Source organism: Tenebrio molitor, chromosome 2, assembly GCF_963966145.1.
Source record: "Tenebrio molitor chromosome 2, icTenMoli1.1, whole genome shotgun sequence".
Lineage (NCBI taxonomy): Eukaryota > Metazoa > Arthropoda > Insecta > Coleoptera > Tenebrionidae > Tenebrio > Tenebrio molitor.
This window is the reverse complement of record NC_091047.1, coordinates 32,427,420-32,433,281: the sequence shown is the minus strand read 5'-3', so window position 1 is coordinate 32,433,281 and position 5,862 is coordinate 32,427,420. Positions and strand designations below refer to the sequence as shown.

General features: G+C 32.9%; 1 long non-coding RNA gene across 1 annotated transcript; it reads left to right on the top strand.

Annotated features, from left to right (window-relative positions):
• Positions 1–518: 518 nt before the first annotated feature.
• LOC138124180 (uncharacterized) lies at positions 519–1,383 on the top strand. Its single transcript, XR_011157042.1, has 3 exons — positions 519–610; positions 664–923; positions 987–1,383. It is a non-coding gene; the product is annotated as an uncharacterized lncRNA (long non-coding RNA).
• The last annotated feature ends 4,479 nt before the right edge of the window (positions 1,384–5,862 follow it).

Here is a 5,862-nt window from a genome sequence, read left to right as displayed (position 1 = left end):
AAACGGTTGGTTGGGGAAGGTGGAACAAGTTCTGCTCTACGCGACTCTGAGAAGCTCATCGTACAACCCCGAACGCTAATATCACTCGGAATTGGTCGGTACACAGTAGTCCGACACGCGATACCCCGAGTACCTATAAATGTCGCTGCTTTCAAGACGATTCAGATTTTCTGAGTCCCCTCGCGGCCGAAAGTTTGTTAAGAAAATCACAACGTAGGGCTCCTCCGATTCGATGACGATCACGACCACATTTGTTACCGTTTTGCGCAGGTTCAAATATTTGGCGGAAAAGCTAATGTATTCAAATCATTACAGTGTCAAATTTCGCAAAGACGTTCGTGATTTCGACAGAAATGCAGCAAATTGGCAATAAGAAAGTTATTCATCGTCGAACTAGAGAAATAATTTGTAATACGTTTGATTATATGAGATTAACTTTTCCTTTTGAAGCACTGACAAAAACTGGTTTCCTTAGAATTTGTTTTTTCAATCTATTTAGCGAACATTTAAATTTGGAGGCACTCGAACTGCGCACAGATTAGGAACAGGTAGTCAGGTTATCAGAAGGGTTGCTTAATCTTCAACTGAACTGCGCTCAGTACTTATGCAGGTACTTTTTTTGTTTGTTTCGTTCGACGTTGCCTCATGTGGATTTTGCCACAGGATAGCGACAAACAGACGCCAAATGTTGGGATTTTCCCAGTTCTTTGAGGGCCCACCAACGTATCGAAAGTAGGTACTTGTCGGCGGCATCATAATTCATAAACCAAATTGGACAGGCCGCTCTAACAACATTATGAATTTCCAAAAACTATCTATTTCAAATAGTTGTCCATTGAGCAGATAGGAGAACCGAGAAGGGTGATGGCCAATAACAATTTTCAAAAAACTGTTTAGTGGGGGCTGGAAGGAGTGGTAAGAAGGTGAGAAAAAATTATAAATAAGTGAGGTATAAGTAACAAATATAAGTTATTTGTGAATTTTAGTTTTACTAAAAGCGTAAATATGGAAAATTTTGATACTATGTTAAGTCAACGTGGACAGTTGTTGTTAATTTTTGAAAAATACAAGTTTAGAAAATACAGAGTTTTAAAAACAAGTGAAGAAACAGTGTGGCGGTGTACAAACAAAAATTGCATAGCAACAGTTTACACTCTAAATTCAGTTTTTTCGAGAAAAGAAGGTACTCACAATCACAATTTGGAAGAAGAATTATTGGTAAGACAAAAAGTCAGTAACTCCTTAAAGAGACAAGCCCAAGAAGACATTTCTGCCAAACCAGCGAAATTAATTCGGAAAGAATTAAATAATCAAAGAGACGCATTAGAAACTATATCTGTCACCGATTTTCGATACATAAGAAACAATATTAATCGTGCACGATTACAATTAATGCCAAAATTGCCAAGATCGGCTGAAGAGGTACAAATATTTTTAAATACTGCGAACTTAAAAACAAGTAAGGATTGTTGTGTAACAATCTATCAGAAAATATCGTTGTGATTTCTTGTAAAAGCAATATCGAATTTATGTGCCAACAAGACACTCTTTACATGGACGGCACATTCGAATTTTGCACAAAATTCTTTGGGCAACTTTTTACCATACATGCATTGTGCAATGAGGTTTATGTGCCGGTAGTATTTTGTTTATTGAAAAATAAATCAAAAAGTACATATTTAAGACTATTTAATATATTAAAAGAAAAATGTGATTTGATGCATTGTATTCTAAACCCGAAGACTATTGTAATTCAAATTACAATCATGGTACGTATTATTTCATATTTATTTTTTATTTGTTAAGCAAATAATACATACATAACTTAAAATGATTTTTTATTACAGGTGGCGTAAAATACAGCAACTGGGACTAGCTTCAGAATATAAAAACGAGCAGTCTCCTATTGGAACCTGGCTAAAACATTTATTCGGCCTGACATTTCTTCCACCGGCGGAAGTGGGAGATTGTTTCGCGGAAGATTTCATGTGCGAAAAAAAAGAAAATTCGAAACTTGACCAGTTTGCTGATTATTTGGTTGACAATTACATCGACAGTGAGTCTAAATTTCCCCCAGAGATATGGGCGGAAAACAGTTGCAGCATTTTAAGGACGACAAACACATGCGAATCTTTCCATTCTAAATTTAAAAGAGAAAATTCAAGCCCATATCCAAACATACATTCATTTTTAAAAGTATTGTTGGAAATGCAAACCGACACATATGTAAAACTTAATTCTATTAAGCGAAATGAAAAGAAATATATTCGACGGGAAATATTGTTAAAACAGAAGTTTATCCTATCAAAAATTATACAGTTAGATAGGCATGAAATATCACGTTATAATTTTGTTAAATGTATTTCGTATAAATTTAGTAGTATTGCGAATTTGTAATAGGTAAATATATTACTTTTTATGTTATGTATTATAATATAAACATTTACATTTTGTAAAAATACCTATTGAAATAAATAATTTGATTTGTGAGGGAAAAGGAATTTGAATCAATGGTTACTTCACCATCTCTCTAATCCTTTTGGATACTGAGCGCAGTTCAGGTGTTTGTAAAGGTCAGTCCAGGTAGAAAAAATTTCTTAAGCGCAGTTTGAGTGTCGGATTAAGGATTTAATGGATTTTGTGCGCAGTTCAGTTGCACCCTTAAATTTACCTAGACATTCCTTTTTACGGCGTTGATGAGAAATTTGACACTGACAATACATTTTTGTGACATTTCTCAGTCTTTTGTTTCCGCCACCAAATATGAAAATGCCTCTATTTCTCCCGATTTTTATTTTAACAAAAGGAACATTAAGTTTTAAAAAATTAAAAATATTGAGCTAAGAATTACCTAGTTTTATTATTTTTTGTAGGTACTATCGCGGCCAAAATACTTTGGTCGTCACTTTTTGACACTTCAAATGTAAATCAAGTATTAATGTCAATATACATGACAATTTCAAATTATTCTTGTCAAAAATATGGCACCTTCAGTTTTTGATAAATGTAGAATCGTCTTACTTGCTTCTGAAGGTTGTCTAAACCGCGACCATGTTGATCTTTTGCTTTTGAACCCTGCCTCCGCAGCTGGGATTTACCCCACCCGTATGACACTGATAGATTAAAATAATTTTGACAGTAGTAAAAAATAAGGTTAAACATCCTAAAGTTTGCTTTACAATTGAATGTCATTTATGTCACATTGACGACCAAAGTACTTTTGGCCGCGATAGTACGAGTACATAATATACCTACAATTTGATCGTATAGAACATTTTTCTGACTTTGAAGGTCCGACTAATAAAACTATAATATTCACCAAATACAGGGAGCAGCATTGTGTAGTTGTATTTTCCCAAAGTATTACGATTAAATCGGCATTTACTCCCTGCAGATGAGGGAATGAATATTAGTTCGGAGGTTCTACCTGATTTGTCAAGAATTATGAATGAGACAAAAATGACCCTTATGGCAAAATATTTTTAAGGTAAAATTACAATGAAATGGTTGGTTTCATCTTGTGTCCCTTCGGTGAATAATTGAACATTATCGGTTTATTAGTCGGGCTTTTAGAGTCAGGTAAATTTGCTATAGATAAAGTAGGTATAGGATTATAGGTCCTGGCAAGTAACGATTTTTATTCTTTACTTATTCTGTACTTGCTCATGTTTTCGTATCCCACCTCCACCCGGCGGCACGGCAATTTTGCCGGAGTACATACACTATTACTAAATGGTAAAATCGAAATTTTTTCTAAACACCAAAGATTTCTCATAGCAACGGAGAGTTCTAAATATTTATTAATTTTTGTATTATATGTCTGTGTTATATTGTTTGAATTTGGAACAGCTATATCTAAAAGATATGCTTGCTTTTGTTGTTTATTTAAAATAATAATGTCTGGTCTGTTATGCTGAATGTGCATGTCAGCTAAAACTGTCCGATCAAAATATAATTTGTAATTGTCATTTTCTAAACAACTTTCTGGTTTATAAATGTAATGTGGTTGTGTATCCTTTAATAAATTGAATTTAACTGCTAAATTCATGTGTATAATTTTTGCGAATATATCATGACGTTTTTTATATTCGCTTTGAGCCAAAACGATGCAAGAAGAAATAATGTGTTCAATGTAATAATATACTATTATTTCATACTGGAAGTCTGTTCTGTATCATAATTTTATTTAAAAAATCACATTATTTTGTGAAAATCGCATCATCTTTTTTCCTGGGGCAACGGCCGTTGCTATTGTTTTTTACAATGATTATTTTTTCATGTTTATAACTTCCAATAGTTCATCAGCATTTTTGATCACATGTTCAAATCTGTCCAATTGTATCATTATTAATGAGAATAATTATAGTTCGTATTTTGTTTTAATTTTTTTTTAGTGACAACGTATTTTTCAATTTGACAGTAAGTGTCATCAATTGTTGAAAATGAACGAAAAACGATTCAGTGCGATAATATATTTTTTTTTGTATTTTTTATTTTGTACTCATGAAAAAATAATCCTCCGAATACCCCTCGAGAGTGAGAATAAATTGAAAATAATTCTCCAGATTCTTTCTCAAACTTGTTGCCAAATGGCAATATTGCCTGGCAACAAGTTTTCGAAAATCTGTCGAATTATTTTCAATTTATTCTGACTCTCTGGTGATATTATTACAGATTATTTCATTCATCATCGTTTTCGACCAATCGTAAGGCTTTATTTTTTGGATTACAGCGATAATTTTTCGATAATTTTTTATTGTCCTTTTTCAAATTTTAATTTTTTTATTTTTAAGATAATGGTGAATACTAGTGTCACATTTTTTATTTTTGCATCAAATGTCAACAACTTGCAACCATTTTAAAGGACTTTAATTAAACCTACCGGACTCAAATTGATAATGTAATCGAACATCTACCGGACAGTATAAAATAAAATATTTTGAGATCGTGAGTTTTGACATGAAATAAAGGAAAAAATTGTGCTTATTTTTATAGTGCATTATTACTGAAAATTATTATTCCACTTAAAAAAAAGGACAGAGATTTGCGTAATATTAAAATGGGTGATATAATAATCTGATGAAGCTTTTCCTGATGGAGCAGCAGTATTATTGACTGTTGTTAATAAAGCTCAAATCGTTTGTTACAAATTGGAATAAAAATGCAAATACCTATTATAAGTACATATTTCCTAATTTCTTGGCAGGAGGCCGATGTAATTTGTACCCTTGTATAGTCCCCTTTGTTGTTGTTAGCTCGGGTAGCATGTAGGGTTGGTTGTCTACAACGTAAAATTTTAACGTTGAGAGATGACTTCATTTTTTTCGTTTTTTTCAACTACTATTCAAGTAGGAAACACCACTTTTCGTCTGCGTCACATTCACAACAATATCTAGTGAATGACGTGAGATATTTTCGATATCTTGTTTCATTTTGCACACAGCTTCTAAGCAGAGTATTTTATTTGTGGTTTTTTAACAAATTCGTCAAAACGAAATTATATTTTTCTCTTCATAGTTCACTAATAGAAATGTTCATAATTTATGTAGTAAAGAGAGAAAACGTTCATCTCGTACTGTTTTCTCAAAAAACGTGATCGAAAATCCACTTTTTCGACCGTTTCAAACTCAGGTAAACGCGAGCCTTAAGGCTGTTGCACAGTAATAAAACTTTTGGGCGAGGTGTAGTTCAAGTTGCAGAAGTATTCAGAATTCTTGGATCGGTCAAACACTGCAGCAGGTACCCTCTCGAGACCCGTCAGTCATAAAATTATCATTTTACAAGAACAGTAAATCTTCCTACTGTGAACAAATTTGTTGGCAAATTTTAGATTTTCTTACTTTAGTGGTTTAATCTCTTCCA